Source organism: Artemia sp. Qi Xiang Cuo, chromosome 11 (assembly GCF_049724085.1).
Source record: "Artemia sp. Qi Xiang Cuo chromosome 11, ASM4972408v1, whole genome shotgun sequence".
Lineage (NCBI taxonomy): Eukaryota > Metazoa > Arthropoda > Branchiopoda > Anostraca > Artemiidae > Artemia > Artemia sp. Qi Xiang Cuo.
This window is the reverse complement of record NC_142804.1, coordinates 44778036-44792248: the sequence shown is the minus strand read 5'-3', so window position 1 is coordinate 44792248 and position 14213 is coordinate 44778036. Positions and strand designations below refer to the sequence as shown.

At 34.1% G+C, this 14213-nt stretch overlaps 1 protein-coding gene across 1 annotated transcript in view; it reads left to right on the top strand.

Moving 5' to 3' along the window:
• Positions 1-14213, top strand: part of LOC148947019 (uncharacterized) — a 228142-nt gene that overhangs the window by 15402 nt on the left and 198527 nt on the right. The window lies entirely within an intron of this gene.

Sequence of the window (14213 nt, the reverse complement as noted above, 5' to 3'; positions counted from 1 at the left end):
ATTATTATATATTTACTTGATTATTATAACTCAAGAAGTGGCATATTGACTGCTACTCCCCTTCTTTGCCTTAGAAATGAATCACTAGCTTAGATCTAGTTAGTCGATGAATTAAAAATTGCAATTTTTCATATTTCCAGTTTAAAATGAATTATCTTTGATGAAGTTGTGATTGACACGCGCAATTAACTTTTAGACTTGAACATATCAATGAATCCATTTTATTTATTTATTTTTTCAAGACAAGAAAAGGTATTATAATGTTTGTTATCTAGCTACCATTTAAAAAGATAGAATATGTGCCAGGTTATTTCTATCGCCTGATGCTGCCGAAAGAGTAAAACATATTCCTGGAACACTCGTTAAGATCTATTCGAGTAAGCCAATGAACTTTCTGCATTTGCATACACAATGAATATAACTATGAAAGGATCAGGCGGACAAACCTCCCTCCTCCTCCCGGTGACAAATTACCCTCTAATACGATTTCTTGCATTAGTTTTCCATTTATTTCGCTGGAAGCAAATATATCCATAATTAACATCTAAATTCCAGAAGCATCCTTCCGAATCTTATTTTTGTATTCAAAATGACTTCCAGTGGTTCCCTTATTGCCTCCATAATTTTTTGAGATGAGCAGGAAACTAGAAATGGTTGAGTAAAAAAATATGTTAGTGAAAGTGACTTGTTTTTTTTTCACAAAATTTTTCGTTTCAAATGTATCTTTGATCTTCAAAAGACAACTACCTCTCTCGACTTCTGTTGTGGGGGCGTTGGAGCGTTCTATCTCTGGCTGCTACTAATTTGCCAAAGCTTAGGCTTCGTAACGCTATAGGTTATTTCATGCTTTATTTAACCTTTATACTGTATCCAAATAAAATTTAGTGTATTTTTTCACACACTTTTTATTAATAAGGAAATGAAACGCTTTTTGTCGTTCTTTGGAACCTGAGAAAAAGTATAAGCGTTTTTATAATGTATTTTCAAAAGCTTCGTTTGGACCACACCGCTTTAACAAAGAAAATTCATAACATATAAACGAAGTCAATCCTATTCCAAAGAAGTTTCTGATTTCGATGTCACATTATAGGAAAAATTCAAAGCAGGGTTATGTCCAGAATTTTTGTTTGGGAGGAGTTTATAAAAAAAAACTTTACAAAATGCAGCAAAAATGCGCTTTCGTCACTTCTAACGAATCTAGCATAATTTTTTTCTTTTAGTGGAGGGGGGGTGTTCAATATGGTAACCACCTTTCCCTGGATACATTCCAGCTTCAAACACTCAAATATTCAAATGAAGTCTATTGTACGCAGAGCCAAAACGATTACCATAAAAAAATCTTCTGTGCGGCAAAACTATAGAAGACAGGTCAGGATTAAAGGTAAAACATCAAGTTCAAACGTCTTTTGTTGCAATAAAAAAAGGTAGAAATTCCTGGGAAATGAAAATTCTCTTTGAATTTCTGATTTGAAATCAGAAAATACTTTTTTATTTTTAATAGAATGGATTTTGTGCAAGATCGGATTGCATTGAATGAAAATTTCTATATGTAAATGTTAGCAAAAATAAATAAATTTTATAGGTTCTGCGAGTTTATGGTGCAAGAATAGGTTTGAAAATTAGTATTAAGTAGACCAAGTCACTAAGACTGAGAATGCGTGAAGCTGAATAGGTGATGTCGGGCATCGAGGAGACCGATCAAGTGGGTTAGCTTCCCTTACCTAGCTAAAATTGCAAGTGAAAACGGTGTGTGCAGTAAAGAGAGAAAAAATAATATAGTCAAAAAGTAGAAAAGTAGTAGCAGAAAAGTAGTAAATAAAAGCAGCGCATAAGTTTGCTCTTATGAAAGTTAATCATAGAAAATGTATTTAGTCAGTTTTTTTTGTCTCGGAACTAAAGCAAATTTTGCGAGGTTTTTTCTGTCAAAATTGCGGCTTTAAATTCTCAAGACAACAAGCTGTTGAAAAGTAATATGAGCCAAGTTAAATACTTTATTATAGAACTATAAAATTGATAGATTATTAAAGAATTTTTGTTATCTTTTTAATTCTTTGACTGGAATTCTCGTATTTCACACCGTCATTTTTATAAGTTTTAGATCAATTCTCTCCCACGAAAACTATTTATAATTTTGCTTATTGCGTTTTTATTTTGATAATATTGATGGGTCACTTAGTTTTAGCATTCAATAGCAGTTTTTATGTTTACTGAAGTATTTAGTGGTTTTGCAAGTAATTAAACCTGATACAAGTATTTGTAATATTCAAATTTATTGTTCAGTTTATACCTCTTTTTTAACCCTTACAAGGCTCAGCGGACGTCTCCAATGATTCATAAGAAGCTGAGCCGGTAGCAACTGAGCAGCATGTAAATAATCTACTAGGAACTAACCCTGTAACAGTTGAGAAAGTTGTGAATGATCTACCCGATAGTGAGCCTGTAGACAACTGAGCCAGTCATAAAGGATTTACTAGAAAGTGATCCCGTAATACCTGAATATGTTTTGTTTTAAATCATCTACCACAAAGTGAGTCTGTAAAAACTGAGCAGACTGTAAAAGATATGCTAGAAGTTGAAGCTGTTGCAACTAAGCAAGTTGTACACAATTTGCCAGAAAGTGAATGTGTAATGATTGAACGAGCTGTAAATGATATACTGAAAGCTGAGCCTGTAACAACTAAGCTAGCTCTAAATAATATACCAGAACCAGAACTTGTAATAACAGAGCAAGCTGTAAATGATCAACTAGATAATGAGCCTGGAACATTTAAAGGAGTTGTAAATGATTTACCAGAAGCTGACCCTTTCACAACTAAACGAGTTGTAAGCAATTTACAGCAAACTGAATCTGTAATAACTGATCAAGTTGTAAACGATGTAACAGAAACTTAGTCTATAACAAATGAATAAGTCGTAAATAATCTGCCAGGAGCTGAGCCTATAAAAACTGAACAATTTGAAAAAGAGGCTGTCCAGCCAAACATGACGAGGAATATTACAGTGAAATGAAAACCACTGCTTTAACTGAAGACACAATAATTTATGTACCAAAGATTTCTTCAAATGGTGACCAAGAAGGAGTTGAATCAAATTTGCCAGAAATACAGGAAATCCAGGATGTCGACAAAAAAGGTGACATGATATTGAAACATGAAAATATAATAACAGTAACCGAAACACAAGTTAATCCTGATGTACATAATAATGAACTTGCAGCAACTGAGAACGTACTCTACTGTCAACAATTTGAAGATGATAATAAAGATGATGAAGGAATCACCTATATTCCTGAAGCTGTAAGAGATACTGAGGAAATAACCTAGATGACCAATTTAAAAGCCGAGGTCGAAAATAACGACAGCTTTGAAACAGATGCAGAAAAGCAAGAAAATATTTACAATGGAAATGAAACCTTAGATGATACTAAAGGTATGGTAAAAGAAACATGCGTTAGTAAACACAAAGACGCTGTCACAATGAATGAAACGGTTCTGTTGAGCCCCAATCAAGATCAAGTTGTTGACCTTCCAGAGTCAAAGACTATAATTACTACCAATCTTGACGATTTTGAAGATACTGAAATCTTAAATTCAATCAGAATGGAAGAAGAAAAAAAATGAAAAGGTATCTTCTCAAATTCAAATTGAAACTCTGAAAGACATCGATGAGCAAGAACAAATAGCTAGATGTGAATCTTATAGGGAGCCGAGCAGTAATACAAATAAAAATCTATTACGAAGTGAAGACCAAGAACTTGTGGAAGTAGGGCAAACAGATAAACCTCTCAGTCCCGAGTGTTGTAATACTGATCTTGAGGAATCTTCAAAACTGAAAGAAGCTGCTTCTTTACTTAACACTGATACTGATACTTTACTTTACTTAGCACGAAATAGCTGAATTAACTCTGCTGAAAGATCAAGATAGTTTGAAAAATTAATGTCTCAATATTTGGATGATCATGGTACTGATGAGGAGAAAGTAGAAGAAACGCTGTCTTCCAAGAATAGCGGAAAAGCAGCGATTGATCCTATGCCAGATGAAACCAAGCCCGAGGAAACTGAATCTGCAGATCGGGAATTAAATTGTGATGATATAGAAGAGCCAATTGCTGAAATAGACCTTACAAGTCACTATAAAAAAACTGAAGATGGGCCACTCTTACAAGTTTCGACACCACATGAAGAATTTAAAGTACTATTGGAAGAAAAATGTACAGCCTTAGAAAAACCAGTAGATTCGGAACAAATGCCTTCAATTGAATTTAAAGAATAGATTGTTTCGTCAGGTGAACTAAAATAGGCTCCCAAAATGAAAGTGACCCAAAGAGTCATGGGTCAGATAAAATTGAAGTAGAAACAGATAATTTAGTGGTTTTTGATAGGTTAAACCAAACTGAAATTTTAGGAGATAATACTAAAGCGAAAACACTCAATGAATTTGAAAAAAAAGAAAAGAAACTGATTTATCAGCACCGCTAAAAACATTAGTTTTGAAAACGACCACAAATATGGAGTCTAAAGACCCAGTCAAAGAAAGTAAACCAACTGTGGATGGAAGCAACAGTGATTTATGCTCAATTAAAGTGGAACATGCAGTGAATGATCTTGTTATAGGAAACAAGTTACACGAACAAGAAACAAGTATATCAATGGCTGGATCTACTAAAGGGAACGCTGGTGATAAGGAAAAAACTGAAGTTTTTGAAGGAATTGATCAAGAAAGACAATCTAAAAATAATAAGAGTGACTACAGAGAAGAAATTAATCATTTGGCTTTAGTGAAACCAGAAGACACAGTTTCTAATTTTGAAACAAATAAAGACATAAAAGCAATAAGAATAGATCATGGACTGGGTCAGCCTGTCGGACTAAATAGTAATGTTCATGAAAAAACTCGTATTTTGGAAACAGTAAGTAAAGAAAATGAATCTGAAAATATCAACATTGGTTGCACAGAGAATAAAAAAGATTTAGCTGTAGTTGAAACGGGAGGCATGGTAACTATTTTAGAAGGAAAAAAAGATATAGAAGCCTGGGCAGCAGTTGAAAGTATAACAGAGTCTTCTCAATACGACCAGACTGATATAGTAGAAAGGGTTGATCAGGAAAACCAGCCCAAAGACATTAATCTTGTTTGCAGACAAGATTTAGAACCTTGTCCTTCAGAGGTTAAGGATTGTGAACACCAATATGGTATCGATGACAACCTAGGGCTGAATGAAGTGATTCAATTCAATGCTTAGAAAAATCTAGAGCTACAAAAAGTGAAGCTGAATATTTAGGAGACGCAGAACTACTCAGGTCTTCTAATGAAAATCATAGGAAAATACTGGAAGTAATTTCTGTAGAAGACAGCAAGGCTGAACAAGAAAATGAAGAAACCCCAGTTTATATTGGTGCCCAAAATGTACACTCAGTTGATGAGACTGTGAGTCAATTAAAAGTTGATATGACTGATGATAAGCAAATGAAAGACCTAACGTCTACTAATGGAGCTAGCGAACTGGAAAATCATAAAACGACCAGAGAATCAAATGAAAATTTATTTTTGGAAGTCAACAGTGTTCCATCGCAAGAGAATATTATCAAAAAAACAGCTGATGTTGATGAGAAGCCACAAAATTTTACGGCTGCTCATGGATCAAAGGAGAAAAACGAAGATTACGATATACAGACAACAGGCGATACTTCGAGCACAATGAAAGATACAAATTTGAATGAAATTTCTCAAAAAGAACCAGGTGACCAAAATGGAAGAGAAATTCCTGACATGGCTCTATTTGAAAGAAAGATGAAATAAATAAAACTGCAGATGGTACAGCCTCAATAGATGATGATCGATTGTTAGAAATAGAAGAAATGATCGAATGTAATGTATCAACCTTTTTTGATGCTCCATTCAGGACTAAGTCCAAGGCCATTGCTGTAAAATCAAGTTTCCATGAAATTTCATTCGGGGAAGAGCCAGTTGAAGTCGACGAAGCTATTGAAAAAGCTGTTGCCTTTACATACGTAAGTGATATCACAAGTTACGCCTCTGACTGTGTTGAAGATTTACTAAAACAAGTAATAGCAGATGATTTACCCGATAGGAAGGGCAAGATTGACGATGAGATTACCAATTTGGAAGTGATGAAAGACGTGCAGAACGAAGTTTTTGAATATGTAAAACAAGAAAGGGATATACAATGAATGAAATACAATCTACCAAAAATATATGCTCAATCTTGGAAGTATTTAAGCATCTGGATGATTTAATCTTAAATTAGTCATTCCAATCTGAATACGAGTTCTTAGAGAAGCAAGTCACGGAACTTGTTGCCCCACGTTATGACGTGAAAACAAACCTGGAAATAAATGAAGATCCTGAAAAGATGCAAACGTCAAGCATCGATACAGAAGTCTCTGGGAATTAAGTAGAAGAAGAGAATCCTGCAGAGGTGGAAGAAGAGTTGAGGCCTGAATTTCAGAGCAAATACAGTAAATATTGCATTGAAATGAGAATGTTAATAAACATAAATTAATCGTTATTGTGTGAATAGTTAATGGAACTAACGCTTTGAAATCCATCAGACTGATTCTGTCGATGGGTATATTTCGTTTTGCTTTGTTCTTTGCCACATTTTGCATGGTTTATGCTTGTTCACGTAAAAATGCAGTGCTAAGAATCTCACTGCTGGCATTTATAATGGTAGATTGAGTTATCCATAGATTCATCAAATAAAGGGTAAGTCGTAAAATTCTAGAGTGTCTTAAATGGGGAAAATAAATAAAGGGAATAGGAAATATGGGTCATATTCATTTGAAGGCACTCAAGATAAAAGGTTACCTTATCTCGAAATGTTCAGAAAATGGCATTGCAAAGCAAACAAGTTGAATTTTGAACGGGAACTTTTCTGTCAGCAAACAATTTTCTGTGTATCTAAACTCTTCCCCTGTATTTTAGCCAATATCCGTATTTCAGATATGTATCCAGTTCACACTAAACTTTTGGCAATTAGTCATTTCTTTTGTCAAATTTGAAATTATCATCTTATACTTTATCATCCCCTATAAGTATACTTCTTACTAGAAGGATATAAAAGTGAACATTTTATTTTCGGTTTACCATAAATTCTGTAGTGCAGTCAAACACAGTCAATTGAATAATGCTGTACATTTTTCTTGTATTCTCTTTTTGTAGATCTTAAAACTACCCATAGAACATATTAATTTCAACCTTTTTTTCTCCTTTCACCAGATTTATAGGTTATTTATAGAAAGGATGTCCCATAAATTTCACATAATTTTGCAGATTAATGCTTCTGGCCAATATTGTTGAATTAATATAAAACTTTCTTTATTGAATGCGCTCGAATATATTTAGAATATGCTCGTCCATTATGAAAGACGAAGTCGTTTGGGTTCAATTCAAAATTTTGAAGAAAAAAACTACTGACATTAAAGCACTGAAATGATTTCAAAGTTCCTTTTCGAATTGTTGTTACAGAGTCAATAGTTGTTTGCCTATTCGTGGGGTTGTTTTCAAATTTTGAATTTAAGATACACAGTGCAGTCTCTGGTATGCAAACATATTCTAGAAATTAAAATGAATTCTTAGGGAGTGACTCTAAAAGCAAAAATAAGTATAATTCGCTATTTATCTCTCTATACATTATCTGACAATTTAAAGTCATTTCACGAAAAATTGCTTCCATTGCAATGTAAGGTAGGCCTACTGTCAAGGTTTTACACTGCATGCATTATCGCGTTTTCCTCTAACACATTTTTTTATGGGAGAAAATGGAATCAAACAGAGAAGTAAAACTCTCCTAGATTTGATACTGATGATTTAAGCATCCTAGATTAAGATGTTACCAAAATAAATGAGCTTTTAGAGGTTTTGCGAGTTTAGGGTGCAAGAATAGGTTTAAAAATTAATGTTTAGAAGGCAAAGTCGCTTTGACTAGGTGAAGGTGATTTGAATAAATGAAGGAGGAAATTTGAGGTTGGGGAACAAGGAGATCGATATGTGGACAGCTTCACCTATTAAGGTTGTATCATTAGTAAAGACAGCAGTTGCAGTGAAGATTTTAAGAGTAGAATAGACAAGGCACAGGGTGTTATTTCACAGTTGAAGAAAGTATTGAAGAACATGAAGATGAACATGAAGAGACTGACCGTCTCTCCAACAGTAAACTGTGCAAAAAATTCAGTTCAACCAGCGTTCTTCGGCTATAATGAAGGAAACTATGAGATGGCTAGGACAAGTTTTGTGGACTAAGGATGACAGATTGCCAAAGATTGTCTTGTCGGCCAACCGTCTAGGACCAACTCGAAAGCAGATTATCCCCGAACAGGGTGGGAGCATGTCGTAAGGAAAAATTTAATGGAAATGGGAAATTCCTAGGAGGCTGTAAAGAGGAAGGCTTTAAATATATTGGGACGGAGGGGGAGTGTGCGTAGCTGTGTTAGTTTCAGGTGGCTAGGTTCTGCAGTGAGTTGTTAGCACTTAGCAGTAGTATTAGTAGCATTTAAAGTTGCCCTAAAATTGACCTGAAGAGTGAGAAATAACTACTAGGTCAATCTTTGCATAGGTAGAATGAACCCAAAGATTAGCCATCGTGTTTTTGCAATCTTTATATGGGCACAGAGTGCAGACTCTCCTTCTTTGACAAATGATTTCTAGCGATAGCTTACTACTAGCTTCATATAAGATATGACGCTATTGCCATCTTCAGCTCGTTTGAAAAATTTAATTTGGCAACTGAATTTTTTAGAAAGATAAAACCGAAAGAAATTTTAAAACAATAAAGATTTTAATAAAATTCCTCCATCAAAATTGAATATTGAAAAGTAGCCTGATCTGATAGTAAGATCAAAGATAAAAATGTTTTAAAACTGAGCACAAAGTGGACACATTTTAAGACTATATAGAAAGCAGAACTTCCTCTCACTGTCATCTGTTTTATGTTCAGCAGTTTTACCAAACACTCTTTACAGGGGAGCAGCCAGTGGCCCTACCCCTACCTGTCACTAAAAAAATTCGAAAATTGCAGCAAAGTGTGGTGCTTAAATGGGTTGGGTTTTCGTTTTAGTGGTCCCCCAATGTTTCATTATTTTGGGGATCAAATTACGGTATTTCGAGACAATATGATGGGTTTTGTAAAGATATAAAACAACCCGATAATGCCAATAAAATGAGTTTCTTTGGCCATATGAATAAATATATTCCATCGCTTAATGAACTCTAAGAGTTCAGCTCATTAGAGGCTGAGAAGAAAAGCCGTGTTCACTTCATTTATAAGCTCTGATAACGACACTTATATATTTTTTATTTTAATTTGGAACAACTATCAAGACTTTTTTTTATCTGCAGTGTCAATTTTGAACCTCAGAATTTGTTCGTGCTTTTCCTTTAGGGGCCTTCACTATAGTCTCAGTAACCTGAAGGAACAAATCTGTATGGTTGATTCCAAGAGCTAAACGTAGGCATCAAGCACTACTGAATACAAAACACATATAGCAAAAACTAATTAGCCTACGAATGTAAAAATATATGTAGGTATTCGAGAAAAAGAACATGAAATTTAAAATAGAACAGATGGTACATAATAACTTAACAAGGAAAACGTTTTTGTTTTTAAGTAATCAGAGATCATTATTTTCAAGTGAAAAAACGGTATACGCAAATTAGCCACTTTGATAGATCAATCCCACAGTATTAACAAAGTCTACAGAGTCGAACGAAAAGAGAAGAGAACGAAGAATTTGTGTAGTTATATACAGCCGTCATATATCTAATCAAGTTTATAGCCTAACTTGAAAGGGAGTTGGTATTCCTATACAAATCAGATCTTGTGTAAACTTTCCATAAACCCCGTGAAGCCGATCAATACTAGTAGGAACTAAGATTAACTTTTCAAACAGGAAAAACAAATTGAAAAACGAAAGAAAATTGTTTATTTTTGCTATCAAAGGTGTCAATTGAATGTATATAAGCATATAAAAGAAGATTAAACTACATTTACGATGCCTGAGCAAAGTGAGGTACTACTGCAGCCTTTGGTCAGTATTGTAAAAATAAAAGTGTTGCATGAGAAACATTTTGATTCTGTTTCTTCGCCATCGATTAAATGCAGTAGTTTTCGACATCTCGAAACTCTTAGAGAGATAAGTACCTGAAGAGTTAAAAAAAAGAAAATAGAAATTATGGCATGTTCCTTAAAGACAGCCTCTCTGTATTTTCCAACACCAAATCCATGTTGGCACTTTTTAAAATGCGCCATGTCTACCAGCAAATACGTGTTATTTCACCCCAAAACATAAAACCTAACCTCAAGAATATTTTTATTCCTTAAAGTCGAGCATGTACAGGCTGAGGCTGTGTTACTTTGCCTCAAAACATAACATCTATTATTTGTATCCAATATCTTTTGTGTTAAGAATAATTTGGTTTGTGTCTATCCCCGAGATTGTCAGTAGAAACACTTTACTAATAAAAAAGTTTTATTTCAGTAATTTTGTCTTCTTTTATTCTTACATATGATGAAAAGGCACATTGAAGTCATCTTCAATGTTTGAATTACTGACCTATACACGAGCAGTTGTTAAGGAATATTGGATCATCCAAACACCCGAAATTTACCTTTTTAGCTAATTCTATTTATTTTCTTCGATACCCAAAAAATATTGATGTTTCAAATTAAGTTCTACTAGTCCAGTGTTTGATTTTTATTTTTAACAGTTCTTACGTTGACTTGAGTAATTTTGGGTCTCATACAACATTTACTTTTATCTTTTCTGGACAGGAGCTGTGAAAATACTAACCATAAGGGTTTAAAGCTCCACTCATTTCAATGAACATACTCCATGGTTTCCAGATGCTATCAAGGAGACAAGAGTCACGCTCTGCCAAACGGTGGAAATAAGAGATGACTAGATGGAAACATATATAAATCCTCGCATTACTTTCAAAATGTTTGATAAAATTACTCAGAGAAGAATGTATGGAAACCTTCAGGACTACCGTGTGATAGTGAATTTAGAATCAGATAAGGTTACTTAAAAGGACATGCTATGCATAGAGTAGTTGGTCATACTAATAGTCCCTTAGAAATTTGGAAGATTCCGATGACAATTTCTATTGATTTTAAAAAGGATTTTAAAGGGGTTTCAAAGGTAATCATTTTCAGTGGTTTAAGGCATATTTACAAGGAAGGTCAATGCAGATTGCAATTAATAGCATTATAAGTGCTGTATCCGATGAAAATTGTGGATTACCGCAGGAACCTGTAGGCTTTAACTTCCTGGTGTGTGTGTTGAGAAGCTAGCAGAGGACACAACAATAACAATAGTGGAAGCAAGCCTTAACGATCTTATAAATCGAACAAACGATGCTCTACGAAACTTGAATAAATTTACTGATCTCAGTTTTCTGGGTTGTTTGTGCAAGTAAAACCAATTATTTGAGTTTTAGCCATACTACTTTTATGATTAATTTTTGGAAAAATACTCATTTCGGGGGGTTCGGTAATTAATCAAGTTCTTAAAACGAAGTACCTGCGGTTGTTTTGCTAATTTTAAATTAGATAAGCATTCTGAAGTTAAATCACCTAAGACTGCGAAAGGCCTAGGAGAGCTTTGTAGATTTCATCATTTGTTCCTATCATCTCTGTTAAAGATTGTTTGCAGGCCAAAGGTCAATCATTCAACCTTATTTTGCATACGGAAATGACCTCTGGGCAAAAGCAATTAATATATAGCATGTAATTCTATTAATTGATGAAAATAAAGGCTATATATGTATCACGTCTATACTTAGAACAAGTCTCTCTTGGAACATCCACCTCGATCGGCCTCCGGCGCAAACAAGCCGGTAGTCATATTTCACTGTGACGGCCTTCTAGAGCCCATCTCGATTATGCCCCTTTTCAAATCATGCATTGGATCCATCGCTGAAAGTATATCGCTACTTTCGCTGGATATATGGATCCATCGCTATATATATATATATATATATATATATATATATATATATATATATATATATATATATATATATATATATATATATATATATATATATATATATATATATATATATATATATATATACATGTATACATATATATATATATATACGGAAGCCCGGCCGCTTAGCCGGCGGGCCCCGGCACTTGGCAGGTTTCTATATATAGATTCTCATTGTCGCTTGCTTTCTAAATGCAGACAATTTGAGCCTTTTCTTGATGTCACAACCTCCAAATCGACCTTAAATTAGAAGTGGTGCCTTTGTAAAATTATATTTTTTTTGTTGTACCATTAATTTTTGCCTCGGTTAGTCTTTGGTCATTGTAAAACGAATGTCCCCAAAACTTCATCTCTTTCAACATCTAAGATTGTTAAACTTAGATATATGTCTTTTCTGACAATTTATACCCTCCAGGTTTTTGTTCTTACATAAAGTGCCAAGTAACTACAATCATCGCTGCCTATTTTCATTGTTGCAGGTGGGGGACAAAACTTATTTTTCTTCCAACGATTTATCCAGTTCATATTTTTGATTTTCAAAGGTATGGTAGATATTGATGTCCTTATCCATGTCAAATCCAAAACCCAATCATCATCGCTATCATTTTCAATTTGTTTGCTTCTTTACACCTCGGCTTATCTTTCGTCATTATGAAATACATATCACCGAACCTTTGTTTTTTAACAAAGGTATGGGGCACAAGGCAGAATTCTATACATAGATTCTCACTGTCGCTTGTCTTCTAAACGCAGACAATTTGAGCCTTTTCTTGATGTCATGATGTTCAAATGGACCTTAAATTAGAAGTGGTGCCTTTGTGAAATTAATTTTTTTTTTATTGGACCTTTAACTTTTGCCTCGACTTGTCTTTTGTCATTACGAAAGACACATCGCCAAACTTTGTTTATTTTAATTGTTCAGGTGGTGGGACAAAAACTTCTTTTTTCCAACGATTTATCTAGTCCAGGGTTTTGATTTTACAAGGTGGCATTGGTGACCACCTTTGTTTCTTTTAATTGTCCAGGTGGTGAGACAAAAACCTCTCCTTTTTTCTTGGCTTGTCTTTTTTCATTATAAAAGACAGATCGCCAAACATTTTTTTTTTTAATTGTTCAGGTTGGGGGACAAAAACTTCTTTTTCTTCCAACCATTTTTCCAGTCCATATTTTTGATTTTCAAAGGTATGGTAGGTATTGATGAACTTATCCATATCAAAATCCAAAACCCAATCATCATCACTATCATATTCAATTTGTTTGCTTCGTTACACCTCGGCTTATCTTTCGTCATTATGAAATACATATCGCCGAGCCTTAGTTTTTTTTTTTTTTAACAAAGGTATGGTAAACATTGATGACCTTATCCATGTCAAAATCCCAAACCGAATCGTCATCACTATCATTTTCTATATAGCTACGTTTTGGGCTCACATAGCTACGTTTTCGCGTGCAAAAAAAGCATATTTTGTGTCAGAATTAATCCATCTTAAGTCTGGATGATTTGTTCACTGCATTGGTATGTTTTAAGTGACCTAAAGAGAGATGAATAGTTTTAAGGTTCAAAGTTCACAACAGGCAGGGCAATTAAAAAATACAAGCGATAGAAACCGAGTTCCGTTGGTGAGGAATATCCAAGCGATGCAAATCAGTGTTACATAAACTCCAAAGTACTCACAAGACTTCTTCTTTAAAGTAAATATAAAGCCATTTTTGCTTTCTAATCAATCTGATTCCGTTATTAACTGTTTAGCAGATACAACACGTCGAACAAGATAGGTAACAATTCTAGACTTAGAGCCTCAAATACAGCGAAATGCAGCAAAACAAGTTCTGTGATTAGTTCGCTGTTCTGCACCAGAACTCAATAACAGCTATGTGAATCGTGGCTGACTGGATTTCTATACAATTTACATCTGCGTTCTTAAGGTCAACATATTTTCCATTGAGCATAACCTTAGTACGACTAATATCAGGCCTAAAGTGTTAATGATAAGAAAAATCCTGTCTAGCTCCAAAATAGTAGATATATTTCTGTGACTGTCCGAAATACCTTTTTTTCTCCTTGGATTTAATCAGCGTTGCAAGTCAAGTTTTTCAATTTAATTCAAGGCTTGATGATGACAGGTTAGATTATATTAGGTTTGGTTTTCAACAACCCATTTCTGATATTTATAAAGAAATTTAACCTAACCTAAACTAACA